The sequence below is a fragment of the Lonchura striata genome, chromosome 3, assembly GCF_046129695.1.
Source record: "Lonchura striata isolate bLonStr1 chromosome 3, bLonStr1.mat, whole genome shotgun sequence".
NCBI classification, from domain to species: Eukaryota; Metazoa; Chordata; class Aves; order Passeriformes; family Estrildidae; genus Lonchura; species Lonchura striata.
Genome location: NC_134605.1, coordinates 1,850,520 through 1,865,022, shown reverse-complemented (window position 1 = coordinate 1,865,022; position 14,503 = coordinate 1,850,520). Strand labels below are relative to the sequence as shown.

At 41.0% G+C, this 14,503-nt stretch overlaps 1 long non-coding RNA gene across 1 annotated transcript in view; it reads right to left on the bottom strand.

Annotated features, from left to right (window-relative positions):
* Positions 1 to 14,503, bottom strand: part of LOC110484889 (uncharacterized) — a 191,824-nt gene that overhangs the window by 48,367 nt on the left and 128,954 nt on the right. The window contains exon 11 of the long non-coding RNA XR_013339571.1: positions 11,410 to 11,486. This is a non-coding gene — a long non-coding RNA (uncharacterized LOC110484889). The remainder of the gene's footprint in view (positions 1 to 11,409; positions 11,487 to 14,503) is intronic.

Genomic DNA, 14,503 nt, shown 5'->3' with positions numbered 1-14,503 from the left:
TATCTGAAAACCATAAAAATGCAATCATACTGTTCCTGAGCTAAGCCACTCACCAGAGACCAATGCCAGGCAACTTAAGAAACTTGCTGGCCCCCAGAATTCATATACTTACAAATAAGAAAATTAATCAAAAGCAGTTCAGATCAAAATTTAATTAAAAAGAAAAGGATTGCAGAAGACTTCCTGAGATTTCTCTGTTTTATGTTTATGACTGATCAATATTACGTGTTATCAGCTCAGTGTATGACAAATTCCACTGGGCATCTTTAAAGAGGAAGTAACAGATTAAATATTGAGCTAAACAATTTAATCTCTGCTTTAAAAGGTTTTCAGATATTTGTAAAGGTAAATCCTATTAGAGTATAAATGTCTCCATGTGCTAGTGCTGTAGTCTCGTCACAGAGGAATTTGTAAACACCAGGAGACAGGCTCTCATTAAATATAAATTTCCTTCTTTTGTAGAACTATTGATGAAAAAAAAGAAAGCATTTATGTCTTCAACAGAGCAGGGGAAAGGGTCTTAGGAGTGAGATTTAAATGTATCTACAGATATAAGTAAATATTTATCACACTTCTAGAACATTCGATGCCAACTGGCTCCCTAAATCCATTTAAACACAACTGAGAGCACTGATCCTTCACACCTCACAGTGATGGTGGAAAACTCATCCCTTGGAAATAAACACATGGTCAGCTGTGCCAAGCCCATGCAAGAACAGAGAGCTACATGTGATAAAGAAACAAACGTAAAGAAAGGCTACATCCAAAACATACTGCATGCCCATTACATACAGACACTAAATATTATATGCACATGCAGGCATGCAATAAATATGTCATGCACACAAAGGTCAGACTGGCAATGTAGATGTTAAAACCATGCAATATCAAGGAAAAAAAACACAATGCATGTGCCCTCTCAGATGCAGAGCAGAAATGTAGAAGGTGCAAAATGCCTTCAGAACTGCAGCACCCACTCTCTGTTCACAGGGGAATGCCTTACCCCACCGACCAACATCTGCAACATCTGCACACGTGAGTCTTCACTGGGGCTTGGAGCACACACACAGCTGCAGGAGGCATTGTTCCAACCCTTGCTGCAGCCCAGAACCTGGGAACCTTGAACACAGCATGCAGTCCAGACCCTGTGCTCACCTACCCTGTCCCAAGGACCAAACCCATCCCTAATAAATCAGTAAGTGACCAGCAGGAACACCACCAGCTCCCCAAAAACACTTGCTCAAAGTGTTTTGCCACCCAGAGCCACCCCACCACAAGACTGGTGGAGAACCAGGCCAAGCCAGGCTCCTGCATCCATTCACCCAGAGCCCCACAAGCAGCTTTTCTGTCTCTGAGCCAGTGGCTTTCTTCATTTAGCATTTAGGAGTTGTTTTTCTTTTTTTTTTTCTTTAATTTTATGTGAAAAGGAACTAAAGTAATTAGAGGTTTCACACGGTCCCTTCGTCTATCCCCCCTCACCCCCACAACCATTAATCAGCTCTATTCAATTTCCACCCAAGACAGATAAAGAAGGAAAGGAGGAGAAGAAATGTTTTGAACGTTTGTTGTGGAAGGCTGGGTGACTTAAGAAGCAGAACTACAAAACATATACAAACAAATCTATTGTATATAATGTCACTGTGGCAAATAAGAACATTAATAAAATGGAACAATTTTTCCGTCAGATGGGAACAAAATGACCGTAATAAGGAATTTAACAGTTTCTCAGTCAAAACTAAATAAACTCCCAAGAGCTAAATTTCAAAAACCAATGTGTTTTAAGTTACAGGAAATTCCTTTCATACAAAAGTCCAAGTTAATAATACATATTTGCTACAGATTTCTGCAAATAAAATCACTAATATTTCAAAATTATGTCTTTGTTTGAGAACAGGCCTATATATTAGTTTTAAACTTGGTCCTTCTAATTCCCACTCTCCTGACATTTGCATATATGGAAAAAGAGAGAAAATTTTGTCATGAAGATGATGACCAGGATGGTCCCTCTTTTCTAACCCTGAATTGAGGGATGCCAAATGAACTTCAAAGGAAGTGGTATAAGATGAAAGGGAGACTCTCACCTCGGTGGTCCTGCCCCAGGACACCAACAACTCCAACAGGCAAAGAAGGAATGAAAAAGTTATGGGGGAGGACACAAAAGGACAAAAGCTCCCCACTGGCAAGTTTTAAATAACAGCTAGCACTTCAGAAAACCCCAAAACAACAGTCTGGTGTAGGCTAGGAGAACCTGTCCAGGAAATGCCTGCTCACAGATCATCTCCTGCTGCCCGAGAGCAGCTGCACAAGGTGGAACTGAACTATGGCCTTGTCTGATTATTATGTTTTATATATTTGATTTTGAGAAGAACATCACCATTAAGTATTTGCTTTCTAACTCCTGTTTAGCCTTAGATTCCTATATCACCTTGACATCAGGATCCAGAGGTTTGGGGGCCATAGTTACATATTTTCATGAGTAGTGGAAAAGGGAAAAGATCCATGGCCCTGTGTCATTATGTCTCACACAAAAAAAGTGGTGCACAGAAAAACAAGGAGGTTTTTCCACCCTGTATTGGGTGGAATCACCACAGCATTTGACTAATTATGGTTTTAGTATCAATGGCACCACAACCAAACTGTTCATTTAACACTTGGGACAAGAGACAAGGATAAATTTCTACAAAGAGGTCCTCTGTCCTCTACCCTCAGCTACATACCTGGTGCTGAACCTGAGCAGCACCTACCAGGCAAAAAATCCACGGGACTCCTTGCAGGCACAGAGATCTGGCTATGCACAGCTGGCAAACCTCTGCATCCAGCTGCTCCTTGCAAACTCTTACACAGATTTGCTTTGACTGGAGCATGTATGGGAGCTGCCATGAACAGAATGAGCCTGATTTTTTCTTTCAAGATCAACATTGGGTCTGAATTAGGATTTCTACCTTAATATACTCTAAGAGTACACATGCATTACCTGCCCTTATGAATCTCCCTTCATTAGCACACTTAAGTAACTACTGAACAGATGAGCAGTGCTATAGATGTGAAAGTAGAGCTTCAGAGGACTCTCATGCCACTAGACAGTAGGAAAATATAGAACTGGAAGAAGCAGATACTGTACAGGTTCATCACCTTCTTCAGTTTACTTCCCTCTGAACTTTGTTCTGGTCTTTGCCAGAGTATCTCTCACTCACAAGATACTGAGCAGCTTTACAAAGCAAACAAGAAGGTGGAACTTTACCAGAACATTTAGAAAGGCAAGTATTCCATGTGCTGCTTCTGCAAAGAGAACAGAAATCATGAATATGTTCAGTACAGCATTTGAGGACATTCCAGGGCTAATCTGCCTGGAATCCCAAGAATAAAGGGGAGCTTGCCCTTTAAATGAAAACCATCTCATCTCCTTTGTTGTTTTAAAAGTGTTTGTTAATAAGCCAATTCCTTGATACAGTCTCATATTGTGCTATTGATTATTATGTGGAACCTCCCACTCCCTTCCAGCTGAAATTTTGCAGGAGTTATGCTTTATAATCAATAGCATGCTCCACACTGAATGGACTTGCCAGAGCAGCAGCTCTCCTCCAACACCCCCAAGGACAGCTGCAAAAAATGAGCAGCCTACCTCCCGGAGCTATCTAAGGACCAGATCCAAACTTCATTGAATTCTATGGAAAAATTCCCACTGACTTCAATGGGCTTTGGATCAACCCCCTGCAGAGGAACACTTTTTAAAATAAACATTAGGGAAAAAAAATCATTAGGACTGTAAAGCCTTTCATATTATCTCCTGGATACATTTTAAAGCAAGAGGGTGGGAATGTGCTCTTTTCTCTTTATTAATGTGTAACTCCCGTTAATGTCAGGAGGAAGTCATTCAATTGTGAGATTGCAAAGGGGAGAAAAGAAATATGGCCTGACTTCTACAAAATCAACCTCTGTCTAGACCTAGATTTCATTAGGAAGTTTTAAAAAATATGAATTAGCCACACAAAATTTCAAAATTCCCTTAAAAAAAATTTAAAACCCTCTAGATTTGTAAAGCACTTTGACAGTAAGTATACTCTTGGAGCTGTCTAAAATACAAAGAAGAAAAGGAAAAAAGTTAGAATAAGTTACATTCCACATGAGTTTTTGATGAAAATTTAATATTATGCAGGCTTAAATAATATTAGAAGAAACATTCAGTTTGTTTCCCATTCTTTGTGCATATCATGCTTAGCAGTTTAGGAACAATTCCTGGGGTTTTGCCTTTCCAAATGTGCTTCTACCTGGGACCTGTTCAGGCTGAGCTCACAGGCAGGTACATACACTACACCTTTCCAAAATATGCAACTAAAATCACTCCAAAATGCAAAGTTTCCTCCTGGCTCTCAGAGCAACGACACCCAGGGCTGAGTCTGAAACCAGTAAACTCTGACAGACCAGTAATCTCTGAAACCAGTAAGTTCTGATTATTTCTAAGATCATGATCTGAGATTTACCATCCATCTTTGCCAGTTCCTGGACAGTTCCTTCACAGCAAGACAGAGGATCTCCCGTTGGCAGCCCCTCTACAAAAGTCTCATTCTGCTTAAGAGCTGCAGATGCATTTGCTGGCCTCAGTCATCCTTTTAACCTCAGCTTTTAAGTTGCCCCTGCAGACTGCACACAGGGAAAAAAAAAAAAGCTCGAGCTTGGTCATGAGTGTTGACTCCAGTTTGAAGAGGTCACCTACAAAGGAGTGACACTGTCAGGACCACAGGGTGGATGGGCTCCAAGGTAGATTTGGCTCAAGGTCCAGCTGCTCGCAGGCATGAACTAACAAACTGCTTTATCTGAAGGAAGCTCCATGCTGTGAGAAGCTTCTGCAGAGGCAATGTCCTCCGACTCTCCCTTTCATTCAATTATCCCCATGATCTAACCTAACGGATTTAACTACATGAATATGAAAGAAAGTTTTAAAATGCATAAGCTCAGGATGACCAGCCACCAAATTTTTTCTCAGCAAAAGTGAATAAATAAGAAATCTTTCTCGGGCTAGAATGAAAGTGTCATATTGCACCAAAAGTATTTTAAAAAAATATAAATTCTTTAAGAATGAAAAATGTCGTTAAAAGAAAGGAAAATTTCCCTTCGATCAATATTAAAACATTTTCTTTACACTTTCCTGAGATTTTTGTCCTTTTACACAGTCCAAACTAACATTTGAATTTCATCCAGACTTGCAAATAATTTCAATAACCACAAAACTGAATTTCCATTTCTCTTTTGGGATAGCTGAGAATAATCTTGCCTGAAAAATAAAATAGTTCTAACTGGAACACCAAGAAAGAATAAGTCATATTCAAGACTGAAGTCACTGCAAGGGACATTTCAAATGCCTCTGCAAGACTGCATTTGAACACGCACACAGTTTTGCTTCTAGGAATTCAGATAGAATCCTTTCAGCTCTCTAGTTTCCAACAATTTGTGACAAACATAGCATATTTAAGGACAGGACTATTTCTTTTACTATAATTACTTAATGACACACTAGTGAAATGATCAAAGAAGTTCCAGAAGCTGAAAATTCATTCTAATGCAGACATAAAAATAATTGAGCTAAAGAGTCATGTTTTAGCACTTTCTTCTCAGTTATGCCCCAGAGATTCGCTCAGAGCCCACAACAATTTCAAACCCATACTTCTGGGGAGTAGTACAATATAACCATAAAATCACACTTGAGATAAGATTTAATTGTCATTCTCACCTTTCCAACACCTTTCAAGAAGTAATCCTTAAAAGCCTCACAAGAAAGAATATTGCAATTTAAATTATAGCATGCAACAATGATATTAAAAGAAAGACAAACTGTTTTATAGGTTTTACAGGAGCTTAAGTTCAACAGATTTATTCAAAGATATTACAAGTGATACAAGTCTGATGCATTTTAGATATTCACTTTGGGCCCAAGGATGTTAGAGATAAATAAAACAAACTGACACTCCACTCCACGAGATATTTTCATTTGCTTTAGCCATGAGGCTGGAGAAAGGCAGTGGAACTGCAGCAGGTGAACCATCACAGAGTAGGAATCTTCTCCTGTGGCTTCATTTCAGAGCTGTTGGATTCACAATAAAAGCAAATGCTGCTGTGGAGCTGCACTGCTCCATGGTACTAAATTCCCTTATTCCTTCTCCCGCTACACCTTCTACTCCATGTTCACTACTCCATCAGCAGTACAACAGGAAAAAAGAGACTGAGCCACTCTGGACTGCAGGATGAGGTTCACCTGCAGCTAACTTGGCCTTACACTCTTACTTACCCATGGCAGAATTTGTCACACCTGAAAGATGTGACTTGGTAACTTGTATCTGGAGCAGAGCCCAGGCAATTTGTGCTCGGGAGATTTCAGGCACAAAGGGAGAAAAAGCCTGGGAGCACAGCCAGTTCCATGAGGCTGCCAGCATCTTGGAAGGGTCCAAACCTTATGCTGTAGCTGCCACTTTGGTCTCCTCTGCTCTCAGGGGATGAATAAATCATTAATAAATCCAATTGTGCATGCAGTAGGCATGGGAAAGGGAAGCACAGCCTGTCGTACATCCCACAGCCCCGCTTATTTCCCCAACAGATAAAAATGCTGGGGTCAGCTGGACCTTCCAGAAAAAGGGGAGCTGTGTCCTGTTCACACACAGCTACCTGGAAAACTGAAATTATTTTAATTGCTGCAGCAGGAAGCTCTAATTTATGTTCTTAGGAAGTTAGTACTTTTTAGGGTGCGGAGTTTACTTGTGGCAGCTCACTGCCTGAAGCATCAGATGAAGGACAAAACTCAGAAGCTGCTAGTGAATCCCTTAAAACAAGTATCTTCAGGTTCCCTGAACCAAAGGCTAAATGGCAACTCTCATTCAACTATCCTGGAAATTAACGGGGGGCAGGGGGAGAGAAAGGAATGGTCTAATCTTACTTTTTAACTAAGGATGCAATCTCCTCATAAATATTCCCAGAAATGGTCCCAAATAGAAAGGCTGAGCCTTCACTAATGATTATGTATGGAAAGGAAGAGTTCTACTTGTTGCCTAGACCTTGAGCAGAGGAGAAAGACAAATACCTCTGAAAAGACGGACTTAATTTTATACTCCAGATGAATTCATTGGGGTTTGTCAAACCAAGACTTCTTCCTCTCTTTCCAGAGCAAAGAAAAACCAAACCAAAACCATAATGTTTTTTATATGCTTGCAAATAGGAACTTTCCTTTTATTCTTTCTCAAGCCCAAATCCTGCTAGTAGTACTGCTTTTAAAACTCCTACAAAGAAGGTGAGACTATTGAATTCAGAAGCAAAACCATTGCAAAGAATATTTCACATTAAAGCCAAACACCACATCCTCCTGAAGCAGCACGAATGCCTTCAAGGGAAGATGGAAAATGTAAATCACTGGAAACCCTGAATACCCAATAAATCACTGGCAAGCTGGCCTGGGTTTCAGCGCTGAACAGAAGGAAAGCAAAAGAGTTCCAGAGTCCAGCAAGGATGGAAAGAAAGCGTTCATTGTATTGGGTGTGTTACACGATCCGTATCGGACCTTTGTGCACCATGCTGGGGCAAAGAATTTACACGGACGCAAGGAAGTGGGAGGTGTTAAAAAGGGAACGGCACTGGAGTTTATACAAGTGTTACCAATGTTGGAATAATGTTTATCAGCTTACAGGATTTGAATTAGCATAGCTCAAGGGAGAAGGGAGAGATAACAACAGTCCAAAACACGTTCCTTTACCTGAAAAGCTGGAAGGAGGTCTAAATTCTCCATTTGAAAGGGAGCCCAATTAACTTTATCTTGTATATCTGAGCTCCTGCTGGGGAGACAAGTTCACTGGGGGTTATAATAATAATAACCCATGTGCAAACATTTTGACTACTGCATGTACTGAAACATCAGAGGAGGAATATAGTGTCATGGAGAAGGTTTATTGCATCAACTCCTTTTCAGCACCGTTCTTTGGAGGATTCTTGAAGTCAGGCACACACTTAACCACTTTTATGATAGGAAACTAAGAGGTTCCCATACACATCAAAAGACCTGGCTAACCCAGATGTACTGCTTTTCTGAAATCAACAGGGCTGTGCTGATTTATATCAGCCCAAGAGTTGACTGTCCACAATTCATTCCTCTATGCCAGCTCAGAGCAGGAACACAACAGAAACAAAATATTCAACTTCTCTGCAGGAGAACTGGTCAACAACAAACCCTATGATGATGCTGAGGGAAAGAACAAGAAACACGTCACTAATTCCAGAAATTAGTTGCTTGGAGTGAACATGCATGAAATGGAGAATTAATGAAACTTGGATTCAGCCACCTCCTTTGTGACAGCCTTCATACACAGCTCAGTCATCTGCCCTCTTCTGCAGGCAGAAAGTTAGGTTTCATCCACACACACTTGCACATTGAACAATATTTCTGTGCAGAACAAAACAGGCTGTGACACTTCAGTCTGGCACAATAAATTATTTGGGGTGTGATAGAAGATAAACAACTACATGTAATCTCAAGATGCCACAATCTTCCAATACTAGAGCAAAGAATCATCAAATAAAGCTTGTGGAAGCGAAATTCAAAACACACTAAAGGAGGTCTAATCCCTCTCTTGAATGAAGAGCCACCTGGAGAATTCCTTAGCAAAGGATGGTGGAACTAAATGATATTTTCAGTGGTTTAAGATGAAAACTTCTTGTGTACATACCACATATTGCTCAGGAAGTGCCTAGATTGGACACTACTAGAGGATTAGGAGAGTATTGGTAAGGACACACTAATTTTAACACTTCCACAATTATTCTTCTCCAAGCATTCATTTACAGCTATCAACAGGAATAGGATGCTGGATTTGCTGAACCCTTGGTATGAAGAAGTACAGTGGTTTTCATTTTGTCAGTCTGTCTGTGGAGATTCTTATCGCTACTTCATTTATCTTTAAATATGAAAATACAGGGACAGAAAGCTTAAAACTGGAGAAAGTTAATAGATGGTGAACAATACCCAGTAAAAAGGATCAGAGGATATTAGCATTTAATAAGGAGCCATTACACAGAACCACAGAGGCATTTAGGTTGGAAAAGATCTCCGAGATCATTAAGTCCAACCTCTGATCACCACCTTGTCAACTACACCACGGCACTGTCACGTACAGTCATTTCTTGACACCTCCAGGGGCAGTGATCCCACGAATTCCCTGGGCAGCCCATTCCAATGTTTAAAAACCCTTTCTTATGAAGAAATTTCTCCTGATGTTCATCTTGAACCCCACCTTGAAGCAGCTTGAGACTGTCACTGTCACTGGTTGCCTGGGAGAAGAGCCCAACCTCTGCCTGGCTACACCCTCCTTTTCAGATGGTGAAGGTTCCAGAAGTAATTTTAATGTGTGCTACACACTGCTGAGGTTAACAGGAATTGCAAATATTTGCATAGAACTTTTGGACCTGAGCCTATTTTCATCATGGAAAGTTAGCACCAAGTCCACAGCAATCAGAATTTAGGTCTTTGTTCATCAGAGCTGCTGCAGAGAGGTGTGGGAAATATTGAATATAAAAATAAAGGAAAGGCAATAACGAGAATTATCTTCATGCACTCCAAATTATCCACTCTCATTTAAAAGCACTATTCCACAAAAATAATTTCTTACTTTTTGGTTAAAGACATACATTAGGACTAAACATCTCTATGCCAAATAGGTAAGGTCCACAAAATTTCAGAAACAAATTTTAGAAGTTTCATTTTCAGACAGATAAGCTTTGGATTATGCATGTGAAGATGTGGTGTAATATCTACCTGACTGGTAAATTCATCCTTGCTGTAAATCTTTGATTCAAGGAATATTTTCCACCCTGCTACAGACACAGCTTTATGTCCAGAAAACAAATCTGGCAGAGGTGCACTTGCCAACAGATCTTAAAAAGTTCCAGTTCTTTGATTAAACACATCTATTTCTGCAGAGTTCAGTAAATGCGTGAATGGAGCATGTGACAAGCTGTTGGCAGTGTATTTATTTCTACAACACTGTAAATCTTGTCTGGGCTGCCTGTATCCTCTCATTTTCTTGTCTCTATTACTGTTCTTCAGCACAGCAAGTCTGTGCCCTACTTGGGAAGGGAGATGTTTGGGGCCTGCTGTCCTTAACTTCTAACTGAGATGTGCAATGACTCCTCCAAAATGCACTGGCTCTTGTGCCATATCACTTAAATATTTCTCAGTGTTCAACCAGGAGCTTGCAAGGAGCACCTGTGCCATGCAAATCTCTCAGAAAGTATTGACATTGCTAGAAAGGAGGGCAGGAGGGGAGTGGAGGTGAGTGAAGTAAATCTCTAAACTCAAAAACGTCTGAGAAAGACGGTCAAGGCTGTGGATGAAATTTTCTAGGGAGTCACTTTTCTCTGTCATATGAATTTTCTGACAGGAAGATACACTCTTAATGAAAAATGCCACAGTGTCATTATGATCTGACTTAGAAACAAATAAAACAGCAAATTAGGCAAGACAGATTAAATGTGAAAAATTGTCCTCTGGCCCTGAAATTCCAGGTTTATTTCCTGCAGGAAGAGGAAAAGCCACCAACAAAGGAGCAAAAGTTTTCCTTTAAGGTTACACGGACAATGGGACCTACAGAACAATGTATGTCAGCTGTTCATGGTATAAGAAAAATAATTATGGTTTAAGAGCCCAGTTTAAAATCAAGGAAGGGCAAAAATTCATTTGTACAAAGTTTAGCACATTCCACAGTAGCAGAGAGCTGAACGAAGAGGATTCAAATGCTTTGGATAAATCACAGGAACAGACAGAAAAAATAGGGCAATATAAAACCAGGACCAGTAAAAAGTAATGCTGGAGTTTTAACTGCTCAAAGAGAGGAAGCATGTGGCTAAAGAGCAGCTCTCCAAAACATATTTAGGGGTTATTGGATCAGAGTCAACATGGGTCTGCTGGGGAGAAAAGTAGAAGACAGAAGAGATAAACAGGCTCTGCAGCCTGCAAAAACACACAGAACAACTCCCCTGCTCTCTGCAGTGTCAGTGGGGCTTCACTGCATCCTCTGCAAGAGTGGATGGAGCTGAGCAGCAATGGGATAAAGTTTCTGGGAGGTTCAAGACACATCTGTTAAAGGTAAGGGCTCCAGCAAACGCCACAAGGCACCACAAAGAGCTGCCACAAAAGAAAGAGCAGCTGCAAAACCTCCATCAGAATGGGCTGGGCAAACATGCCACAGGAAAGCATCCAACCATTCCACCCAGATTGCTGTAACTCCATACACACACAAGGGACACCTTCCAACCCAATTTTTAATGGATTCTGTATTCCATGGAATTGGAGGAGAAACCCCCGGAAATGAGTCAAGGGAATTCATTGCTTTCTCTCCAACATTACTCATATTTCCCCCTCTTTTAGGTTATCCTTACCTTCACATTCAGAGCACCTTTGGCGTTGGAAAAGATCACTGAAGGTCATTTCCAGTGCTCAGTTTGGCTTGGCATACCTGTGGAATAGGTACACACATTCAGACCTGAATGTTTTTATCATTGTGGGGCTGCATCCCATTTGCTCGATCAGCAGTACAGTTCTGAGGCCTTTCCTTTATTCAGGACTGATGGAGTTTGTGCTGCCTTGGCTTCACAGGTACACATGAGCATCTCTGCCTTGTGCTTCCTGCCTTGGAATTCCACTGGCATCATCCTCGGCCCTGCACCAGGCTGCTACAAACTCCTCTGTGCTCTAGGAGCTCTTTTCACAGCTGAGGCAGATACACTATTAAAAAGGATCTCTGCTGCCCTCTCTCACCACTTTTAATCCAGTTGAATACAGCAGAGCAGAGAGAGAGAGAGAAGCCAGCACTTCAGGGAGAGGAGAGAGGCAGTAATAACATTGGAGAGACATCAGGCACTCAAATGGAGATGGCTGGAGTGATCAAGCAGAGAACTTAAAAGGTTTATCCCTGCTGGAGAAATAAACTTGAACTGAAAAGAAGCTCAGATCAAGATTTTATCTATTCTGTGGATCTAGATCATAGTAAAAATCTTACTGAATTCATACTGAAGCAAAGCCAGCTTCAGTCACAGCTACACCCAACCCCAAAAATGAGCAGAAGCAATTACTGCTTCATTTCCTTGGTATTTTATTTCCTTGTTGTGTAAAGTGAACGCTGGAGATGAACCTAGAACTAGGATCTCAGCTGGAAAACAGAGAAATCAGCAGAATTATGATTTCCATTGCCAAATTAAAGGAAAAGAAAAGAAGTAATGGCCACCACAGCCTAGTATGGCACTGACGTCAGTAAGTAACTCACAAGTTTGTGCCTGAGGCTTAAGCTAAGACCCTTACTAGGACAACCTTAGCATCAATTAACAGGAGTGACAAACACTCACATAAAGGAACTTTTTACAATCATTTTTTTGCCTTCACTGTCAGTGTAGAAGGATTAACAGAGATATCATTGTCTGCACAGGAGGATAAATATTAGGACTACCCCACCCAAAGCCCATGAGGACTTGCTCAGCACTAGGTGACTGGACAATAAAATGCCAATAAACTCAAGAAAATGTGATTATGAAAAACTTCCAACACATCCATGTCTGGAGAATTGCAGAGAATTCTGGTTGCCAGACCTGGAAAAGAGTCCAGCAGAATGGGGAAGGAGCAAAGAAGGAAAACCAGCTCCTGACTACAGGAAGAGACACTCAGAGTAGGAAAATAGCAATCTTCAGGGTGGAAAATAGCTATCTAAAGGAGACATAGCCAACCTAAAATCATGAAGGGAGCACAGGAGGCAAGTATGCAAGACATTTTTCACAACAGAGCTCCAAAACACCCAAATAACACTAGGCAGGTCAAAATCCTAGCAAAGGGGGTAAAATTTCAACAGCTCTCTACTAAATTTAGGGTGGCACTGAAAAAGGAGGATATGAAGACAAGAAAGTGGTTTGGGAAGAAGAACAGCTTCTGAAGAGTCTGTGAGTTTCAACATGACAGAACAGAAACTATAAGGTCAAATTGTCCATTACAATGAGTTTTTGAGAACAGCAGAGAACACACAGGTGAGAAAGAAACAAAAATTTTTAAAAATCAAGAATCTTGTCCTTCTGCAGGGACCACCCTAACTACTCCTCAATGTTCCTAGTCACAGCTCTAGCATTTGGGGATAGTCCAAACTCCTCTGAGTACACCAAATCCTGGTGGTTCTGCTACAGGCTGAGAGGTAACAGTGTGGTTCCACAGTGAATTATTTGATGGGCATCTCCAGCACTTTCAGTAGGCAGCACAAAGTAGATTAAGCAGACCAGAGAATTCAGATGCAGTAACCCAACTAAGTCACCCTTGTTCTTTCTGTCACTAGCTCCATGCACAAAACACCAGTTGGACTCAGCTGCTGGTTTTAATTTAAAACATACACAGATTTTGCTGAATATTATCAAGTGGAGCTTTGAAAAGGGAGATGAAAAAACACCTTCTATTAGTCACATGTTAAAAGTTGGTTTTTTACTCTTAGAATAAATCTGAAACACTGTTAGCTCCAGCACCTTATCTATTCTATCGGGCTAGGGGAGGTTATCAGACTGGCCTCAAGAAAGTACAGGAATTTCTAGAGTTACAGAGCCCCTCTAACATTTTGTGCAACTAAATATCATTTACCACAACAGATAATATAACACAATGCATGAGGTAGCTTAGAAGATGCAATCCAACAGTGCTTTTAGCATAAAGTTTTAAAAATGGCTATAGGTTTCAAGACAACCTAAAACACACAGTCAGTCTAACTGACCTGGAGATTTGGCATGGAATAGCCAAAGATGTTCTGATCTAGTGCTCTGAGTACAGGCAAGGCAGCTCTTCTTCTGCTGGGCAGTGATGCCAGGTGATGCCTCCCTGACCTTGGGAGGAGGAGCATGGCAGCTCAGAGCTTTGTGCCCCTCCCAGGACCTCCCTGGAAATGAGGCACACTGCTGCACTTTTATGCACACTTTAACCACAACAACCTGCAGCCTAAAGTTGGAGCTTGGCTGGGGCTGGAAGGCAGAAGGACACGATCACCTCAATTAGGAAAATCAAACATACCCAACAAGAAAGAACAATGCTGCAGTGCAGCCCTCAAGACAGATTTTTCTGGGGAGGAGAAGGAAAACAGCCACGAATCAGTAGGAGAAATATGACTTTAAAGCCCCAACAAAGGGGAACAGATGGGAGCATAGCAAAGTGCTTGAAATGGAAACTTGAAATGGAATATCTGTCTCTTAAGAAAACCTCTCCAAATATGAAAGCTCCTCAGACATCTGCAATTAAATCTCCTAATAATCCTGACTTTATTTTAAAGGTAGTTGAACCAGGCTACTGATAGTGCTATCGACAGAACGAAAACTATACCAGGAGGACAGAGATGGTGAAACAGAATTGAGAAGAGCCAAAATACAAACTAAAACCCCAGGATGACAGGGCTGGTTTTTCCACCTCCACCTCCACATAATTAAGATCCTCCTGTAGGATTTATCTTTAAGTGCTGGA